Below are 24,021 nucleotides of genomic sequence, written 5' to 3'. Positions count from 1 at the left end.
TTTTGAAGACATATGCTTATGATTCTTGTGCTTTGTGATTGTTTATGTGTTTTGTGCATTGTGATGCTCATATGCTAAGTTAGGGTTTGAGGGTTAATCTAGGGATATGAGACCCTATGTATGCTCCCTAAACTTGTATATTTTCTTATTATTTTGTGATTAGTATTAGATACCCCTAGGTGAGTGGATCACCATAGGTGTTGGGACCCAAAAATGGTTATTGGGGGTCATATGTGTTAGAGACCAAGGTCTTGTGTAGGCTAACTCTACATGTGAGCTTGGTAATGGAGTGGAAAAACTAATAAAATAAATGGGCTATGGGGGATTTGGGTTAACACATTAATCAAAATAAGAGATATTTGATACACACTTGTCCTATTAGAGTGTTGGGACCATATGCCATTTTGTATAAGGCCTAGATGTGATAAGGTGAGAATAGTTCAAGAGGTTAATCCCAACATTAATGAAAGAATGATAAGGGTACATATGCCCTATTAGAGTACTAGTACCATACATAATTCTATATAAGGCCTAGCTTCCACAAAGTGATAATGATTCAGGAGACTAATCCCAACATTTGAGGGGTGTGCGATAAAACTCACCTTAGATTTCCTCCAAACTATGTGGATCATGGTCTTATCACCTAGCTCGGGGGAATGGGCCATTTATGGTTCCATGTGGTTGGGTGGCAAAATATTTTCACATTATTATTCATGTATTATGGACGACTCTATGTGGATCCTTGGTGAGTAACTATTGGCGATTATTTCTTGAGTCGTACGTTTGTATTTATTTTGAAATAAATCTATAAAATGTTTTGTTATGTGAACTCCTAAAAGAGGTCTTAATATGTATCATAAATTGAAGTCTATGTAAAAGGGAGAAGGGTGTCTCTAGGAGAAATAAAGGAAAAAGTGAACATGCTATATTGTCTTAAAATGACTTAATGAAGTAATGATGATGTTATGAATTGTGTTTCCTTATGTTTATGATTAGATTATGGTAATAATAATATGTTATGATTAGCTAAAGAACCTTGTTCTTTACTAAAAGTTAATAAGATGTTATAGAATTAATGGTAGAGTATAAGTAATTAGTAAATGGAATATAGTTAGTAAACACATAAATTAAAGGTTTTAATCTACTTAATGCCTTGGTAAAATAGATGAATACAATTTAAGTAAATGATATTGATTTACAAGTTTCCAAATTGGAAATTATCAAAGTAATTTCTAGTTATTTCAAGCCATAGTTTTTTCTTGGAATTAATAAGTGGAATAGATAGAGATTAACTAGATGTTTGGTGTCTTATCCTAACTTCTATTCTATGTGGTTTATCTCATAGTTCTAGTTGAGATCTAAGTAGTTATTCTTACCCTAAACTATTATGATAGGATGAATTGATAATGAAATTAATAATGAATCAAGTAAGGAAATATAATTATATATGAATTTAAGAAATATTTTAGATTAAGTTTCCTCCTTGCATAAATAATGAAATGGATAGTTAAGTAAATGATGAGTTAAGTCACTAAAAATCTAGAACTTACTTGCTAAATTGGTAATTTGTAATTGGAAATTATGTTGTGTTGTTAAAGAACAACATTAGGGAACCTACTAAGAATCTTACATCTAGAGTTAAGTAAAATAATTTAAAATTTTTTTCACTAAACTTAGTGACATCTAGCACTATCCTTTCATATTCCTTGGCATAGTGTTACATTTGGTATCAAATCCCTAGGTTTCTACACTTGGAATTTTGGGGATTGAAATTTGGCTTATGCTTAACCTTAGTGTTGGGTAGAACTCTTTGTGTGCCTTCTAGAAGGTTAGTATAACTAGAGATGAAGGATATGCCTTCTTATTTCATGATGAACTTATCATTGTTAGAACACATTTGTTAGCATCTTGGATCATTGGGACTTAGTTAATGCCTTCACATAACTATGTATCATTTCTTCTATTGAAAAGAGAACTTAAGGTTTCATTTGTGCATCTCATTTACCCTATAAACATTTATATGATAACCTATACTTTTATTCACTTGATATGAATTAATACATAGAATATTTTACTTTTAGAATTAATTTCTTTTGTCTGCAGGGTAACATACCTTCTTTTTAATCCATGAGTTGTGCTCCTCGGATAGAGCATGTTGACATTTTTAAATAGCTGCACCTAGTGTAAGGGAAACTATGAGAATACAATAATTTACTCTTAAAGAATAAGTAAAAAAGTTTAAAATAAATCCTCCTTATCTATTTTAAAATTTAGAAAAAATAAAAAATAGAAATTTGTAAGAAAACTATTAAGATTGTAATAACTTGTAGCAATGGTTGTAATTATTTTCCATTGAAAGAAAATAATTACCTTTAACTGGTTGGGTTGTGATCATTAAAATATTATTTTTAGATTCACATGACCATTATGTTTCCTAGTGTAAAGGATTATCTATTTTTGAGGACTTCTCCTTAATAAACTAAATTTGAATGTGAATATTGTCTCTTACTTTGATTAAATAAGAACTAGAAGTAAATTAATACATAGACTTGAATTTTAGGACTATTAAGAAGAAGGGATTTTCTATAAAATACTAAGTGATGGAAGTAAAAATACTAGTATCTAATTATGTAGGTCTTGATAAATAACACATGATAATAGACATGGGTATAGGCATGCATTATAAGAACTTATAAGAATTTTGAATTTTAGATCAGAAGAGAAAACTATGTCTAATTGTGGTAGGCATTTACCATGGTTAGTAACCAATAGTAATAATAAAAAGAAAATGATGACTTCCACAAGTAAGTAAAATTCTAGGGATGGAGGATGTAATGCCCCTCTAACCCAGGGACAATGTATTAGTATAGTTTAGGGTAGGAACAAGTACATTTGAACCATTTTTCAAAAATAGGATTACTTTTGGTTTGTCGTCCCCAACTAATCATACTATATAATTCATCTTCACAGATAAATAAATAGGACTGAACAAATGTAGATCTACAATATTGTATTTGGTTATATGTTTTCTATTAAGAACCTTAGACCATTCTTAACACAAACTGACATCTATTTGCTTGGCAACCTTTTGAAAGTATCTATAGGGTCTTGCAACTAAATTAAAGAAATGAATCAACTAGATATAACATGTTAATCATTTGGAAACATCTCTAATGTACATCCTTGTGACACTCTTTGGAGTTTTCTTACGATGTTTAGATCCTATTTTGTATCAGACATTAGATTATGTTTTATATAATTCTTATGTACTTCCCTAACAACTCTTAGAAGATTAAATATATTATTTAAATTTATATCATGGATCATGCTTTATATGTTTTGTAGACTTACAAATCAATATTATACTTGGACACATTATGGCTTCTTTTAATTCATGATTGTGATTTAATTTTTAATCTAACCTACTTTTTGTGTGTGTGTGTGTGTGTGTGTGTGTTTTGTGTCTCTTTAGGACAAGGGGAGACAATTGTAGTCACTTCTTTGGTAAATCTACATGATGTTGCACTCCTCCTTCCTTTCCCGATAGTATTTGTATATATATGTATATGTATTATATATTGTCATTTTGATGACGTATGTGTGCATACTCTATATATTTGGATTTCAATGTGAATTGTCTATGGTATATATTTATATAAGCATATATAGATGCACACATATATCTATGTATAAATATATATTGGCATAATAAGGTATTTAATTACTTGTGTATGTTATAAATTGTATGTGAGGGATTACTTAATATATTTAAACATTAAAGAGAAATTTAATATAATATAAAAATAAAGAAATTAAAAAGAGGTAAAATAAAAAACATAAGTATTTAAAAGAGGAGAAAATTCCCTAACACAAAAGGGATGGTTATAACATGCCTTCAAAAGAAAAAGGTATAAGTAATCTGTGTTACTACTGTGGTAGAATATGAGATCATAACATAAATACAATGATGAACATAAAAAATGCATTATAAAGCACTAGAGAGGGTATTTACATCATTTTTGGACCATTTAGCCATTATATACCCCCAAAATAGCCTTCATATACCTGTAATATTCCTAAACAACTTGTAAAATGGTAGTTAATTACATGAACTAAGGTAATTTCTGGTTTTTGAATTATTATTATTTAAAAAGGTGGTGTCTTTTCACCTAAAGGGGTATGAAATCTATTCAAGCACATAGATATGTAGTATAAAATGTAAATATGAAGGGGGAAGGGAGCTTAAACATAGAGGAAGATTGGTTGGATTTTTTATGGATATTTTTATAGAAAAATTAACGATAAGTTAGTGAGGGTATGTGAGTATAATTATTTAAGGTTTGTAAGTTTCTTTTCTTTTAGGCAGAGAATTATATATGAGAGTTTCAAGGGCTATGAGAGAGAATTATTATTGTGGAATTACCACTTATTCTTCTATGGAGATTTGTGAAAGTGGAGAGAGTTTGAACGATGCATCTCAAGTTGGACTTAGTTTCCTCCCTCTGTCTCCTTTCTCCCACTTTTGTTGAATCTTCATAGGAATTGAGGTATGGATTGAATTTATCGATTCAATATTTATCTCATAAAATATAGATCTATTTATCCATTCTCATGATGATTTTGTATTGTACTTTCAATTCCTAAGGTTGTTTAAAAGTTTGAGTTCTTTCTATGAAAAATTCTATGTATTTTCTTAGGGTAGTTAGCCACTAATTTTTTAAGATAAGTTATTTTCTATTAGAGGGTTGTAGGTAAGAAGTGGTATGGAATATTGTATTATGATACCTTTAATGTATTCTTTTCATGCTTTCTTGTACATGCTACATGTTTTGATTGCATGTTTAGAATTATACATGCTTGATTTAATGATTTTTAACTCTAGTTTGACCTCCTACTTAGGTTTTCATGTTCCCAATTATTGATTTAAGAGACTAGAGGCATGCCAAATGTTTATGTGATGTATAAAATATGTATTAGCATCCAATTTATTTTGGAGACATATGCTTATGATTCTTTTTCTTTGTGATTGCTTATGTCTTTTGTGCATTTGTGATGGTCATATGCTAAGTTAGGGTTTTACTGTTAACCGAGGGGTATGTGACCCTAGGAATGGTACCTAAACCTATATATTATCTTATGATTTTGTGAGTAAGGTTCAATATCCTTGTGTGAGTGGCTCACCATAGGTGTTGGGGCCCAAAAGAGGTTACTAAAGGATCCAATATGTTAGATACCATGACTATATGTAGGTTGGCTCTATGTGTGAGTTTGGTGATTAAGTGGAAACATTAATTAAATAAATGGGTTATGGGGTTTTGGGTCAACACATTAACAAAAATAAGAGATATTTGAGTTATACTTTTCCTGTTGGAGTATTGGAACCATACGTGATTCTGTTTAAGGCCTAGATGTAGTAGGGTGATAATGGTTTAGGAGGTTTATCCCAACATTTATGAAAGTGTGATAAGGCCACATATGTCTTGTTGGAGTACTATAGCCATACATTAATCTATATAAGGCCTAGATGTGGTAGAGCGAGCATGGATTAGGAGGTTGCTACCAACATTTGAGGGGTATGTAATGACACTCACCTAGTCAAAGTCTAAGCCTTTACTCTTTCTTTGCCATTGGTTGAATTTATGTTGTGCTTTGCTATTTCTCATATTGTCTTCTTATGTTTGTGAAAGAATGTACTTATATTTTCTATATAGTTTTCTTCTATTTATTATGCTTCTTTTATGTTTGGGAAGGGTGAAACATAGCCTTATATTTTCTCCAAACTATGTAGATCATGGTATTATCTCCTAGCTTGGGGGAGTGGGCCATTTATGGTTCCATGTGGTTGGGGGGTAAAATATTTTCAAGTTACTATTTGTGCCTTATGGATGGATCTACATGGATCCTTGTTGTGTAACTATTGGAGATTATTTCTTAAGTCTTAATTTTGCATTTATTTTGAAGTAAATCTATATAATGTTTTGTAATTTGAACTCCAAAATCAGGTCTTAGGATTGTATGCATATGTATGATAAAATAAAAATCTATGTAAAAGGAGAAGGATATCTCTAGGAAAAATAAAGTGAAAGTGAACATGTTATTAAAAAATAAAATATTAATGAAGTAATGATGATGTTATGGCTTGTAATTCCTTATCTTTATGATTAGATTTTGGTAATAATAATATGTTATAATTAGTTAAAGAACTTTGTGCTTTACTAAAATTTAATAAGATGTCATATAATGAATGGTTGTGTAGAAGTAATTAGTAAATATGAAAAATAAAAGGTTTAAATCTACTTAATGCTTCATTAAAATAGATCAATACAAGTTAAGTAAATGCGATTACAAGTTTCTTAATTGGAAATTATCAATGTATTTACGCGTTATTTGAGGCCATAGTTTTCGTTTGGAATTAATAAGTGAAATAGAAAAATATTAACTAAATGTTTGGCCTCTTATCCTAATTTATATGTCTATGTGGTTTATTAGAAGTGAAAGTGACAGTTTTGGCTCAGATTTGAGTGGTTATTCTTATCCTAATCTATTATGATGGGATAAATGGATAATGGAATTTATAATGAATCAAGTAAAGGAAATAAAATTATATATGAATTTAATAAATATTTTATATTAATTTTCCTCCTCAAATAAAGAAAGAAATGAACAATTAAGTAAATGATGAATTGAGTCACTAACAAACTAGAAGTTACTTGATAACTAGGTAATTTGTAATTGGAAACTAAGTATTGTCTTTAAAGAAAAACATGAGGGAACCTATTGAGAATCTTAGATCTAGAGTTAGGTAAACAAAAAATGTTATTTTAACTTAGTAACATTTAGCACTATCCTTTTGGGTTCCCTGGTGGGGTGTTACATGAAGTATCGCATGAACATAAATTATTGTATGAGCAAAGGAAAAATATTGTACAATACTAGTTCAACTTGTTCTTTATCACCCATATAAATTTGATTGATTTTTGGACTAACTAGTGTGACTTTTTAGCTGATTGTGGTGATTACTTGATGCTCTTAGATGCTTTTTGATATATCATTGATATGTTCTAACATGTTTTCCTTGTTTTGAAATGCAAAGGAAGTTCCTAGATTTGCACATCAGACACCCCTATCTTGTAGGCTTATAATTGGTGAACTGACTCATTGATGATGAGACAACCACACTAGATGTTATAGAACTAGGGTCACTATTACATTTGTCCAACATCTAGGAAAATCACAATATTTTGACATTTCTTGAGTGGTTTTTTTTAGAGAATAATACCTTTCACTTGCTGAGTGGAGATTTCGCTATTAATTTGGAGGATATATATTGTATCCTCCATGTTCCATGAAAAGGATATCATATGAATATTTAGTGACATTTTCATTTTGGTACTTGACTTATGACCATCTCATATTTAGAAAATATTGATGTGGATCCATGTCTTTATTAGAAGTGTACTTTGATTAAACCCTAGGAGAGGGTATAAGAGTGTTGCATCAATTTTTTTACCGAGAGCATTTTGGATAGGCACATATTATGGGAGAAGATGATGGCTCTATGTAGTGATAACTATCTTGTGGCATGGATAGTATGCTCACTAATTGGTTGTGTTCTTGGTGATTATATGAGCTAGAGAGGCTTCCAATATGGTTGGGGCCATCTAGTGATGGATTTATTAGCCTTCTTATGATGTATGGAATAGGGGGCCTGACATTATATTTTCTTTAGATGGGGATGTACATGACATAGTGTATAGAGAGGAGAAGAATTAGTTAGCTAGGGTTCTGATTTCTAAAATGTGGGTGTCAGAGAAAATCCCTATGACCTGTCCTATAGTGATACTAAGGTGGAGGGGAAAACCATATATATATATATATATATATATATATATATATATATATATATATATATATATATATATATATATATATATATATATATATATATATATATATATATATATATATATATATATATATATATATATATATATATATATATATATATATATATATATTCAAGGCATATTCATCAAAATCAACTAGAGGAGACCCCCTATTGGAGACATAGAATGTATAATATTATAACAGTGGTGTGGAGGCCTTGTGCGAGATTTGTGTAGTTTGAGGGTGTAGGGGAGGATCTAACATATATGTTCTATAGTAGGCCTCAACTAGGTAGACACAAAATATTGGTCAAGAGATTTTCCATTAGTCATATATGGAGGCAGTTTAGGAGACATAAGGGGATTAGTATAGAGCTTATTGATTATGTATGTTATTTTATAGTAGAGACCATAGGATGGAGTCCTAAGCTAAGCTATGAGTTATGCTTATAGGAGACACAAGATCTATAAGTTGTTGTGTGGGATCTCCTGTCAGATGTGATAGATGTAGGGATGACCCCAGAGTACGAATGGTGACTACATCAACATTCTTTTTTGAGGTTTCCTAATCCTACTGAGAGAGTGTCTCAACCAAAGGACATAGATGATGATGATGATGATAGGTGAGATGGTAAATATGGAGAAGAATGAGGTGGAGGACAAGGTAGCAAAGGAAACAATAGTGGTGGGTCTAGCTAGGGGCAGTGCTCCTTCTAGTAGTTGGTCTAGTCTGCATACTTAGAGGACAGGAGAGGGAGGATCACTTAGTGTAGTGGGGATGACAAATGATATGGAGGAGGATGAGCTAGAGGGATATATATTTTTGAGGAGACAAATGGAGAGATAATCTAGCCATTGAAAGTCTCTATAGTAGTAGGATCAATGAGGAAAAGATAGAACATTCAAAAAATAGATTAGGACATTATAGGTTGAGATACAACAACTACATTTTATAGTTGCAACTAGGGACCAAAAATTGATAGATGAGAGGGATCATGGGAAGACCCTAATATAGGAGTGTGACTAAGCACACTAGGATGTAGAGAGACATAAGGATCGAGAAACCTACTACTATGTCTCTTATATAGGGGTAGTGCTAGCAAATAGGTGAATACATGTTTTCTCTCAATGGGAAAGATGATTAGAGGAGCAGTATAACCCCTAAATAAGATACAGGATCCTCCATCTCCTCCTCTAGACTAGGAGGGAGGGAGTCATTCATGAAATATCCTAGTGTTTTACTTAGGATATTTTTGGGACATTCAAGATTTTTTTTATTTATCTATATTTTGACCTCATTGTAATTGTACTTGATTTATCATGATATATATGAGATACTAGAATTTGGCTCTTTTCTATTATGTACTTGTCTCATATGATTATGTTGATGCTCATATCATGGATGTGCCTTTCAATTCTAATGCTTTTCTCTTATGCTCATATATGAATGTTCCTTTTAATTTTAGTGATTTTCTCTTATGCTTATGTGGTGTTAATATGCATATGTTCTCTTTATCTTTCTAGTATGAAGATGTATGAATGACACTCTCATAAATATAGCATACTTATGCATAATATGAACTTCATGATTAAAAAACTTAGTATCTTCAATAATATTTAATAGGATATTGTGATTAACCCCTTTCATTGTAGGATATAAGAGAAGGGATGATAAGCAAAAGACTAAGACATGACAAAGATGTGGCAATGAGAAGAGAGTGAAGAAGAGTGAGCACAGTTGATTGACAAAAAACTCCCTCCTCACTCAAGTGTGATATGAAAAACCTAATATGAAAATAAAAATAAAATGCAACTTGTAACTTACAATGATCATTTAATTAGTTCCTTATTTTTATCAATGATTCTTACTAAAGGGACATCTCTAGATAATACAACCTTCACTAGTGCAAGCACAAATATGAAGATATGAAATGATCTATATGTAATAGGATGTAGGAGCCTAACATAAGCATTAAAGAAATAGAGATCAAGATCACTCACTATTTGAACCCTAATTAATGTGGTAAGATTATGATTGCATCGAGACATAGATGTTGAGATGGCTATAACTAAGATCTTGTGGAATAAGCATGACACACTAAGACATATAGGGTCATTGAAACTACACCTACGGCTAAAAGAAAAATAAAATATGCCCCATGTCCCTAGTCCTCTATTCTAGTGACATCCTAGAGAGACTAAGGAGGGAACACCAACAAAAATAATCAATAACAAGAAACACACAAATAAAATCATCAAGCATGTATTAATCACTTTAGTTTAAGCACAGTGTGAAAAAGTAAACAATTGCTAACTCTCTATAGGACTTATGCCTTTAGATGAGATATATTGCATAATCCTAGACTACTAACAAAGTGTTGGCTCAAGATAGTGTATCTGATAAGTGTTGATAAACCCACAATGTCAAAAGAAAAATCTTGACAAACACTGTTGTCTCCTAGAGACAAATGTAATATGAGACATGTCCCCTAGACCTAGACAAAGATCAGTCCTAGACCAAGGAGACATATATGAGATAAAATCCAAGTGGTTCATAGCTAAAGCTATAAATTGATAAATGAAAGCATAAAGGTACAAGTAACACTTATTTATAGGTTTTCACTACTCAGAAGGATTTTTACAGGACTTCTTATAATTGTTTTAATATTTTTTTATATTTTGATTTTTTTGGAGGTAAATCAAAGTGCTTGTTTGCTAGGTTTTCACTAAGATGATCATTTTTTTAGGGCATTTTATGATTTTTACGATTTCTTTAGGATCATATATCAATTTTTATTATTATTTTAGGATCATAAGATATGTATAGGAGCTCTAGATGAAGGGAGCATCATGTGCATACATTTTTAGATGGACAGTATTATTAGGCTCAAGGAGTTATTCTCCCTATGGTGTTGAGAGCTGATAAAAATTGGATTCAAAGGAAATAGTGATGATATAAGGACCTAGCCAATTAGGTTCAAAATTTCCTTATTATTGTCAATTTTGTTTATTCTTGGGGTTTTCTCTCAAGACCAAGTCACCAATGTCAAAGGCTCTATGATGTAACTTTTTGTTATAGCTCTTTCACATCCTTTTTTGATATACTTTCATATGATCAAACACAACTTATCTATGTTCATCCAATAACTCAAGTTCTTGAATGCATGAGATTTGGTAATCTTCATCTATTAGGAGACCTTTTAAGGAGACTCTAAGAGATGGTATCTCAACATTGATAGGAAAAGAGCTTCAACTCCATAAACTAGGGTAAAATGAGAAGCTCCCATAGGTGTTCCTATGATATTTCTATAAGTCCATGAAGTAGGATTGATTTGGAGATGTCAATCCCTACTAGACTTACCAAATAGAAGATCTTGAGGAGAGTTTATTTGAAGCTTTGGCTTGTCCATTTTCTCAAGGATAGTAAATAGATGACCAATGTTGTTTGATCGTAAATTTGTTACACAACTCTTTCAAATCTTTGTTCTTAAACTATCATCCATTATCAATAACTCTAGAGGATGGCACACCATAACAAGAGATGATATAATTTAGGATAAACAAGGAGACTTGGTTTCTTGTAGCAACAAAAAGTTGTACAATCTCAACCGATAAATTTGTGTCCTCCCAATGAGTTGGGATGTATCTAACCTACCAGATCAAAGGCCCAATGTTGAAAAGAGTAATGTGTGATAGAGTGGATAAGCTCCTTTCCTAGAGTATGGGTCAAGTTACTATGCATCTATCACTTTTGACAATATTTAGCACATCTAACAACATTTTTCTACATAGTAGGCTAGTAGTAACTATCCCTAACTAGTTTCTAAGCTAGCACAAGACCATTAGAGAGAGACCTAGATACACACTCTTGGACTTCAACTAACACACATTCATATTTTCCTCTCTCTAGTCATCTAAGAAGCATTCTATCTAGACTCCTTCTAAAAAAATACTAGAGATGAGGATATAACAAGAGATATTGCAGATGAGTTGTTGTTTCTCATTACAAATAAGGCCTTTAGGGATGATTTGATCATGAAGGTAGGAATAAATGTTAGTGTAGTGAGAGGAATCATGACTAAAAATGGTTTAGATAATGTAATTATTAGGAGATTCTTATTTAGGGAAACATAACTCTTCCACCAATAATTCATACCTTGAATCATGTTCTTGTAACTATAGGATATAAGCAAATATATCCGTAGCATCAAATCCTTATTCTTAACACTAGGAATCTATTCAAAGGTTACAAAGGTGAAGCAATTATTAATATCATTAACCATATTTTTGTAGGTTATTCATTTTTTATCCTTAGTTCAATATTTATTGTTTTCTTGATTGATGATGAGATGAGAGCCTCTAAAGTTGTGCAACTCAATAATCCTCCATTCAATAGCTAATTTAATTCCATTTGTCAAAGCCTCATATTCAGCTATATTGTTTAAGCAAGGGAACATAAACTTGTAGGATTTAGGGATGGTGTATCCCTGAGGCATGATGAATATGACTCCAAAACTTGAACCATTTTTGTGTATAAGATGCATCAAAGAACATTTTCTAAGTGTTCTCTATCATGTACATGATGGACAAGTCAGGAAAATTGATTGGCATAGGTGCATTGTCTTAAAGAGGAAAACCTACTAAGTAGTTAGAAACAACTTGTCCTTTTATAGACTTAAAATCAATATACTCAATGCCAAATTCTAAGATTGATCATCCATTTAGCTAATTGACCTATAAGTATAGCTTTACTTAATAGGCATTTCAATGGATTAATCTTAGCTACATCCTATGTAGTATGCACAAGCATATAGTGTTTGAGTTTTTGGGACATAAACACTACTATGAGGTAAGATTTTTCATGTTATTATAGTTGATTTCATAAGCCACAAGGATCCTACTGATTTAACAGATAGCTCTTTCTTTCCCTGTCTCATCTTGTCATGCCAATAATATCCCGCAGGATGTTGTTGTAGCTAAAATGTATAGAATATGATAATTTTTGTGGAATAGGACGCATTGAGGTTGGAATATTTTCCAAGTCTTAATTTGATTCAATATTTTATCACATTATTTGTTCCATACACAAGTAACCCCTTTATGAAGATTTTGGTTAAATGGTTGAGCTCTATCAACAAGTTGAGAAATGAACCTCCTAATAGATTAAAATATTCCTTGAAGACTTATCATTTAACTAATTTCTATGAGGTGGAATGTACATGATAGCTTGAACTTTCTCAAGATCCACTTTAATTCCCTTGGCTAGTATGATACAACCAAGTAAGTTTCTCGAGGTAACTCCAAATGTACACTTTTTAGGATTTAGCTCGAGCTTGAACTATTCCATATGATCTACCCAAATCCTCAAAATGTGTGTTTCTTTTCTTAGGGTTATGTAGGGTATCATCCACATAATCTTCCATTGAGTTGTGCATCATATCATGAAATATCCTGGTCATAGATTCTTGATATGTAGGTCCATTATTTTTCAATCCAAATGGCATGATATTCCAACAAAAGGTTTCCCATGCACAAGTGATCTTCATGAGCTATTTTAATTTGGTTATAACCCATGAATCCATCTATCAGAGAGTACATTTCATGGCTTGCTATCATGTCCAATATCACATCAATATTAGGAAGTTGAAAATCATTCGTAAGGAAATGTTTATTTAAATCTTAGAAACTAGCACAAAATTAAAATGGATTTATCATATTTTGAGATATTTACAATGTTTGAGATCCTTAGCATAATTAATAGCTAATATGAAACCATCACTAATCAGATTTTCTAATTCTTCTTTGACCAATAGAGGTACATGTGGATGTATTTTTATCAACTTTTGTTTGAAAGGTTTAACAACAAGAGCTATAGACAAGTGATGTAAAATTAGACTAGTGTCAATTGCTGACATATCCAAATATGTCCAAGAAAAAAATTATCTTATTTTACCCAAATAATTATGCAAATTATTTATTTTCTTCTTCTGACAAAGACTGAGATGAATGAATGACATATGGAGTCTCTTCTATTCCAATATTGACTAGTTAATTAGGCTCTATCAAAACTAACATTCTTTCTTGAAAATAGATGGGTAGACTATAAAGTATCTCATCCTAAGGTTCCTCAGGGATGTTTTTACCCTTGGATGCATCTTTTCTTTTTACTAATTTAGGTTCTGACATTGCGATGAAGTGGTTTTCGCCAACAGAGCACTTATTCTTTTTAATTTTATAACTAAGATACTTGATCTATGAATTAGTCATGTTTGTTTTTGGGTTTCTAGTGGAAGAGACTATATGTTCAACAACATTTAGGTAGCAACCAATCTCATTATCATTTTGAAAAGTTAAGAGATTAGGTTGTTGGTTTTGTTAAAACCAATCAATAAAATTGGGGTGCATGAGTGAAAGAGATATGGAAGGTTCCAAGGTATTGACATGATATGAATAATATCTACTGAAAATAAATTCATATCCTATAAGATCTTCTTCAAAGACACCTAAATCAATTTGTCTCCTAGCATTGTTAGCTTGGTCAACAAAAGAAACATGCAGATTCAACTCATCAAGCCCAATGTGTAACTCATCTTCAACCTTAGGTTGTTTAGCATAACTATGAATGGCATCAACTCATAACTTACATGAGAGATAATCCAATTCATATTATTTTGAATCAATAGTTTCCTCTCTTTTGAGCAAGCATGCCAAATTTTTTACAGATTTGTGTTGTATTAGGATCCTCAATATCTCAATCATTGTTTTGATGAGATGTAGAAGCTTCAACACTATGATTGAATGGTTTTTTTTTTCCATCTCAAAGGATATAAGTAGAAATAAAAGAAAATTCATCCTCTTAAATTATGGTGTTGATAGGTAGTGTTTCCTCTTTAGGCTCATTTTACTGTTAGGTTCTTGATAAAAACTAGGTCTCTTATTAGCATTATAGAAACCCAAACCATTCTTATCTCTAGACTTGTGTCCATTAGTGTGAAATAGTGGTTCAATGAGAATTTTTTTTTGATAACTTAAAAGACCATGACCTAGATAATCCATTTTAGCAAGAAGCTCATAGCCTCTACCATATTTCTTAGGAGAAACTACAATAGTGAGTTTGACTTCTTTAGGATCCTCTTCTCGGTAAATCCAATTTCTAAGAAATCTTTATTTATTTTTGTCTTCCAAAGGTACCAAGGATTGAATAAAGGTACCATAATTAGTAATAGCAAAGGAAGCTGGTTTCATCCATTTAGAAGGTCTACCATGGGAGCGTGGAGAGATATGAAGTGTAGCAATAGGTCTAGTCAATACTCCCCCATCTTAGTATTCAATAATGTCATTTTCTTCTCACATTTAGCATGTTCTTAGTCTCCTCAATGGATCTATGATGTGGTACCAGAGAATGAATATTAAGAGCATTAATTGAAATAATGTTATCCCCAAGAGTGGATACTTCAATTCCATTATAAGGGAACTTGATGCATTGATGATAGGTAGAGGGAACCACTTGCATCTCATGAATCCAAGGTCTTCTTAAAAGGATGTTATAAGAAAGAGGCTGGTCCAAAAATTGAAAGATGACATCCTTCTCAACTAATCCCACTTAATTAGGTAGTACAAAATGACCTTTAGAAGATCTATCCTCCTCATCACATGCCTTAATAGTAATTTCATTTGAGGATCAATGGTAAATCTTGATATTCCTAACTTTTTAACCAAGTTATATGTACATATATTCAACCTTAGGACTCCATATATCAACACACATATGACATGGGTTTTATGGATTTTGAGTTTGATATGTAAGGCTAGAATGCATGGATCTCCAAGTGACTTGTCATCTTCTTCATAAAAAAGTGAGGTAACAAGGGGTAACGATATGGTTAACAATGACATGGAACTTACTAGTGTAAATATCTTTAGGGACACTCATCATAAGTAGTGCTTTCTCTAGGATTTCCTTATGTGTAGGAATGTAGGGCGTAAAATGGAATCAACCACCTTAACTCATTTAAAAGGGGGAAGACCAAGATCCACCCCTTTTATTAGATTTGATTGGTACAAAAGGAAGTATTAATACACATCCTAATGCAAAAGGATGAATAATTTGGATCTATTTCCCTCTAACCTCCACTTTGAGAGGATTTTAGGTAGAAAATATGCAATATGGAGTTGAGATATAAAGATATGATAAGATGATAAAGTGTATTGAAATGGAAAAGAGGGAGATAATATATCTTGTATAATATAAACCTAAAAATGGGTTATCAAATGACCTCCAAAAAGGTTGAATCTCGTAGTCTATGCAAAAAAATGCTAGATAGAAAGAACGTAGAAATATTTTAATGATTTGTTAGGGACAAACTAGATAATCAGGGCTAAACTAGATAATCATTGGGTGACATGGTTTTTATTGAAGCATTAGGGGTGATTTGGTTGACTCTAATGGAATGAGTGTGACATTGATCTTTCTTTTGTAGTTCTATAGAAATCCACAAAAATGGTATCTAGATCCATAACTTGTTCACCAATTTGAGATTCAAAACCTGCAAAATAAAGGATTTTTTGTTTGTTGTTGTGGGGGTTTTCCTCGATCAAACCCTAGTTTAGAAATTAACCTTGAATTGAAATAAAGATTGAAAGCAAGTAAGTAGTAGTGATAGATCTAACATGAAGTAATGCAACTCTACGAATATTCTCTTGAATTAGGAATGTAATCAAATATGTAGATGCAGTAGCCTTGACTCAACTTCAAAAAACCTAGAAAGGAAATCAAAGTGAAACCAAAGAATTCATGTATGAATATTCTTGAAATCTGCCTTATGAGTGCATGAAGATGAATGTTGATCTTAAGAGGATGAATGTAGAAGATACAAAAAAGAATCTTGAATGTATGAAGAGATATTTTCAATGTTGAAATGCAAGAAAAGTGATGTAGTGCAAGGTAGAAGAATCCCCAAAGGAGATGTCCTAGCCCCTAGCAAATAATCATGTAGTGGAAACATAATAGCAAGAAACAACAATGCAAGATCTAATACCAAATTACAATTTTATATTCATAAAATATAATTGATTACATGCAATGTGCTAGGTTGTAAGGCCTTCCCGATTACAACCAAATACAAAGCAAGTAATAGTTCTACCTCAAGATCCAAATCAAACCCTAGCTAGTCTAGATCCACCCTCTAGTACAAACCCCTAGAGAAGATCTCAACTTGTGCTCGCAAGCCCACCAAGAAATCTCCTTGTTTTGCAAGCTGTAGCTTCTAGCTCTTCTCCAAATTTTCTCTTCAAGCTCCTCCTATTCTCCAAGATGGATAAATAATGACTAAAGACTTCCTCACAACCCCTACTTATACCAATCTAAGCCACAAGTTGGCCAATAACACAAATTAAATACAAATACATAAATTAAATTCCACAAGTCGGCCTGCAATAGAAATTAAATGCTCAAAATCAATATCCGAGTAAAATTGTGATATCTCCTAGATTCGATTGAATTAGAAGTTGTGCTTCTAATCATAATTATTTCTCTAGGCCCTCTTCAATATTTGAAATTTTCATCCTCTAACTCATTATGGAAAATTAGTTACATGGCCTGCAACAAGCACTAAATTCCTAAGCAAGGTTAACCTCCACAGACCATGCCAAGAAACCAAAGACCATGCTGAGTCCCTAGACCATGTTGAGAAACCAAAGAGCATGCTGAGAAATCATAGACCATGCCAAGTAACCAAAGACCATGTCGAGTCCCTAGACCATGCTGAGTAACTTAAGACTATGTTGAGTTCCCAGACCATGTTGAGCTCCCAGTATCTACCAAGGTCCACAATACTTAACCAAAATCCCTCCAAACATGCGAGATTGCAAGAAAACCCAAGATTCTCCTAGATTAGACACTCCAAGTTTGAAAAGATGTTCTAGTAATTGGAAGAATGTCTTTAGGATTCAACACATAAATCCCAAACTGGTTCTTCACATACACATCCTCCAAGTCTTCAACTTGCACACTCTTTCCCTTATTTTTCTTCTTCTTCACATCCATCATAGGTGTTCCATAGGTTTTCTTTCCATGCTGACCTCCATCCTTCTCCAAATCTACCAACTCAACTCAGCTACCAATATTCAGGTTCCTCGTACTAAGCTCTTCATTTTGCATAGGAATCAAGGAAAACTTCATACCACCTTTCTCAATAGTAAACACATTCCTAACACAATCATGCACAACCTTGCAATCATACTACCAAGGTCTACCAAATAATAAATGAAAACTATTCATATCCACAATATCACACAATACTTGATTCTTATACTGCCCAATTTGGAAATCAACAAGGCATTGCTCCCTGACTTCCAAAGCATGCTCACCTTGCAGCCAACCAATCCTATAAGCATAAGGATGTCTCATTCTCTTCAAACCAAGTTTTTGAACCATCTCTTCCACAACAAGGTTATCAGTACTACCACCATCCACAATCTCTTTGTAGACTTTACCACCAGACTTACAATGAGTTTTGAACAAATTAGTTCTTTGACAAGAATCCAATATCCTCTCACCAACTAGTACTCGCCAAGCCAACAAACTCTCTCCTTGCTCAGACTGACTATCTTGGACTTCAACCTCATTCACAAGTGTCCTCCTAATCAAACATTCAAAAGATGTATGTCCTTCTTGACCACACTTGAAACAATTACCTCTGAACACACCTCCACTTGTCCTCCTTTTTTGATTAGCAGGTTTTGGTTCACCTTTTGCTTTTGGTTTAGCTTGTGTCAAACTATCTTGTTTCTCCCTCCCTAAGGAACTACTTTGATTCTTCCTCTTCAGCCTCTCCTTTTCCCTCAAAGCATACTAATAAGAATCCTCAACTAAATAAATATTCAACATACCAACCTCATCCTAAATATTGAATCTCAAACCATTAATATACCAAGCTATCTTCTCTTTTGACAATTCTCTATGCCTAGATCGAATAGTCAACTTGTAGAACTCCTCTATATAATCTTTCACAATCATATCCTTCTACTTCAGATTCTACAACCTTTTAAACAACTCAAGTTCATAATTAGCAAGAATGAAATTAGCCTTCAACTTAGTCACCATCAATTTCCATCTAGTGATCTTCATTTCACCTTCCTCGTCTCTGTCTCTTTGTAGTTCTTTCCACCAAAGAGCAGTGTGTCCCTTTAGCTTAGTTTGTGCCAACGTTACTCTGAGTGGATCCTTAATATCCTCAAGCTCAAAGTAGTCTTCCAATTCACCAATCCAATCAATCAGCTCTTTAGGATTCAAAGTACCCAAAAAGTTAGAAACCTCCATCTTATGCTTTAGCTTTAATTGAGATCCAGGTCGAGCAAATTGACCAACCCTATTTCCCATAGGTCTCTCCATAAGATCAATTTTGGCCTCACCACTTGATTCAACAAATTCAAAGTCTTCAACAGCTTCCTCATAACCATATTTTGTACCCACATGTCTAGGTACACCACCTAAATCACTTACAATTTTAGCAATCATGTCACTCTTCATTGATGCAATCTCAGATTTGAATTCTGCTCTCATCTTCTCTAAGATCTATTCTTCTATAGTATCACTAAGATCAATAATCACCCTAGGGTCCATCTTCTTGGAGGCATCTTCCAAAATTTTAGCAAACCCTAAGCAACAAATCCACTAATCCAGAAGATCAATTAGCCACAAGATCAACCTTCATCAACCCAAGTCCTGGTGCAAATTGTCTCAGCTTCGGCGATCTGTCTACACACTCAGGAACAACCTTTGCTCTGATAACACGTAATACAGTGTAAGGTAGGAGAATCCCCAAAGGAGATGTCCTAGCCCCCAAAAAATAACCATGCAACAAAAACACAACAAGAAGAAATAACAATGCAAGATTTGATACCAAATTACAATTATATATTCATAAAATATAACTAATTACATGCAATGTACTAGGTTGTAAGGCCTTCCCGATTATTGCCAAATACAATGCAAGTAATAGTTTTGCAAGATCCCTCAAGATCCAAATCAAACCTAGCTAGTCTAGATCCACCCTCTAGTAGAAACCCCCAAGGAAGATCTCAACTTGTGCTCACAAGCCCACCAAGTAATCTCCTTGTTTTCCAAGCCATGACTACTAGCTCTTCTCCAAATTTTCTCTTCAAGCTCCTCCTCTTCTCCATGATGGATGAATAATGACTAAAGACTTCCCCACAACCCCTACTTATACCAATATAAGCCACAAGATGGTGTAGAACACAAATTAAATACAAATACATAAATTAAATGCCACAGTTTGGCTTGCAACAACAATTAAATGCCCATAATTGATATTTGAGTAAAATCACAATATCTCCTAGCTCTGATTGAATTAGAACTCACACTTTGAACTATAGTTAGTAATGTAGGTCCTCTACATTGAATGAAATTTTCATCCTCTAACTCATTGTGGAAAATTAGTTACATGGCCTACAACAAGCACTAAATTTCTAAGCAAGGCTAACCTCCATAGACCATGCCAGGAAATCAAAGACCGTGCCGAGCAACCAAAGACCATACTGAGTTCCCAGACCATGCCAAGCAATCAAAGACCATGTTGAGTCCCCAGACCATGTCAAGTAACCAAATATCATGCTGAGTCCCCAAACCATGCCAAGTAATGAAAGACTATGTTGAGTTCCCAGACCATGCCAAGCTCCCAATATCTACCAAGCTCCACAATACTTAACCAAAATCCCTCCAAACATGTAGGATTGAAAGAAAACCCAAGATGCTCCTGCATCAAAAAGATTTAGCATAAACTCCTTTAATACTTGGAATTCTTGAATCCTTGAATCCTTGATCTTCAATGTAAAGATAGGTTGAACTCGAATAGTTGAAGAATGGTTGAGAATTTTAAAGCTTGAGAACAATCACTCAAGCTTGTGAGTGCATGGTATGAGATGCCAAATAGAGGAAATGGAAGAGTTTATAAAGGGATTGGAATTGACTAACTTCAATAGGCTGATACACCTAATAGATTAACACACTAAAACTCTTTGGACATGGGACCCAAATAGAGGACCCAAAATATGGCCTAATCAGGGGCACACTACATCCCTAATTGGCTTATTAGGGGTGCATTGCATCTTTGATATCTAGGTGCCAAAACCTTTGAGATGCAAAAAAATGTCCTAGATCCTAAAACTTAGGTATATAGTTTGAGATATAGCTATTTTGATGTGGAGAGCAGATTCCCAGTGATTAAATAAAAGGAAGGAAGGACCTAGGACCACATAGTTTGAGATATAGCTATTTTGATGTGGAGAGTTAGTTCCAAGTGATTAATTGAAAGGAAGGAAGGACATAAGAGGATAGATCCTACCTTGAGCTTTAATCCATGAAAATATGATCTTTTAAAGAGGATCTATTAGGTTTTACCCCAATTCCACCTAGTGGGAAGGATACAAAAGGAAAGAAATCAAGAATTAAATTACATTAAATGGGTGCTAAATCATCATTAAATTGAGGTTCTTCTAATTTAAGACGGTACATTTAGTCCCATCTTTAGTGAGAGTGTGGGTCAATCCAAACTTGTGGTAAAGTAAAGAGAAGAAGAAGAGAGGAATATGATGAATCACAATGAGATAGAACATTACTTAGTAAAAGGGAAAAGTTCCCTAATAAAAAGTATCCTAACTCCACATCCATGCACTAGGGTAGAAAATAAAAGTAAAAAGAAACAAAAGCCAAAAAGACAAAGACACAAAAAAGGGTTAGTACTAAAATGAACCCAAATAAACTAGTGAAAGAGACCTCAATTGAAGAAAAATCTTACCCAATATTTAATATTTAGAAAGCTATTACAAGAGCATAAATGATAACATAATAAATGCAAGAGTAATATCATTATTCAAAATAATTTATGGATCTATCTCTACTAGCATGAAAGAAAAAGAGAGATAAGGGAGATAAGTGATTACCCCATTTAGTAGAGCACCCACCCTATTGCGAATCACCAAAGAGTTGCTTGTAAAATATGGTGTTGAATAGTCTAATAGGTTGGTATCTCACTAGTCAATCCACCAAAGTTCCATCCATAGATCAACACCCTTTATATAACCATGGCATTACCTTGTAAAAATGTGTTACCCGAGTATGGGACTTATCATATTATATTTTGAATGCATTACTTATATTAGGACATAGCATTTTTTTATGTGTTACCCATATATAAGATTTAGCATATATGTCTGGATGTGTTACCTGTAAAATGCGATTTAGAAAGTTTTTTAGTGTTACGCATTATGAGATTTAGCATATCTTCTTGTGTGTACAAGAGAGAAATGAAGTAACAATTCATAGATTTGAGAATAACTTAGAAATCATACCAATTATCTAGGGCTAAAGTACTCAAAGCCATGATTAGAATCCATATTTTCTACCCCATGAGAGGAAAAAAAAATGTACAAGGAGTGCATATATATGCCCCCTTCCTTATCATGCCTAGATATTAGAGATGAGAAGGAAAAGAAAGATGATACCTACTTTACACAACAAGGAGACATCCTTAAAGCAACAACGTGGACTATATTCATATAGAAGAGCCTTAACTCTTACAATTTAAGAACATAGACAATTAGGAAAAGGATATATCACTTATGGAAATTGGATCCTCAAAAGGGAGAATATTGATGACAAGATGTCTTCCTAAGAGGAACACTTGATTAAGATAACATCTCCAAGAAGAGGGAAAAAAGGAACAAGAATGCACCTACTCAAACCCCTATGTAGATAGAATATAGATCCTTGGATGAAGGATTGGAATCTCCAAGCAAGGGAAAATCTATAATGGACATACTTTTACTTGATAAAGAAGAGGTAATGAATTAGCACATACAACTCTTACAAAAGAGAGAATCCATAGTCAAGAAACAACTCATCATAAAGACATAACAATATCACATAATAACAAGTTCCACTTAAGCACAGGGAAAGTAGATTTGTAGAGAAAGAGATAAAGAATATAAAAATATTCTTGCCCCCTAAGAATGAGATAAGAAAAATATATATATGGTGGATAAAATATGTTGGAAGATATAAGGATGACTCATAAGGAAAAACCAATAGCCATGAGAGAAACACAAACACTCCATATCTAACAAGAAGGATATAATGTTAACCATAGAGGGGATAAAAGAAAGAAACATAATAGGATAATCAATTCTAAACAATGTAAGATTCTCGAAAAGATATCACAAATGAAATAGACTATAGCTGATCATTAATTTCATTAAAGAAGCATTAAAATCTAAGATATGAAAAAACATCTATAAGGAAAAAATCATGACCATGCATGCAACAAAGTGATACATACCCATAGATAAGAATTTTTCATAAAATCATACAAATATATATAGAAATAAGATAAAGAGATGAAAGGATAGACATTATTCCTACTTAGTTATCATGAAAGTAACAACCAAGGGATATTGGATCCTAGAGAGAAAAGAGAAAGACGATCCACCCTAAATGAAAGATTCTTTATGCATACAAGAAATAAAATCAAATAAAAGAATGCCAATTCATAAAGGATATTGGATGCATTGAATAAGGGAAGAAGGACACATTATGTCTCCCTAAGTGGTTTTAATTTATACTACACATGATCTAATTTTCAAGAAAACATAAGAATGCAAGAAAATGTGTCATCCAGAAAATGAAACCCAGTCAAAAAAGGGAAATAAAAGATCCTATTATATAGATCGAAAGAGGAAATAATACCCTTTCCCCCAAGTGAAGAGATATGAGAAATAACTATTGTAGTGTCCTAGATACAATTTATGACTTAGGAACAAATATTCCTTAACTTAGGCATTGGACATCATAGCTAGCAACCAAATTGGAACCTAAGACATCATTTGATTGTCAACCCATGGATGCTAAACTTGAAATGGGTTAGCATGATATATGCACTAAGTTCCTTTTCAGACCTAGATTCTACCTATAATCATCCTACTAAAATGTACATGCTGATTTTACTCCTACTACAAGTAAATTTGATCCAATTTGTAGTAACTGTAGGAACAACATACAACTCTATGTTTCTATCAATTGTAGGAGTAGTCATGCTAAGCTACTATTGAAAAATAATAT

Source organism: Cupressus sempervirens, chromosome 5, assembly GCF_028749045.1.
Source record: "Cupressus sempervirens isolate cs-2001-9-10 chromosome 5, ASM2874904v1, whole genome shotgun sequence".
Lineage (NCBI taxonomy): Eukaryota > Viridiplantae > Streptophyta > Pinopsida > Cupressales > Cupressaceae > Cupressus > Cupressus sempervirens.
This window is presented reverse-complemented; position numbering follows the sequence as displayed.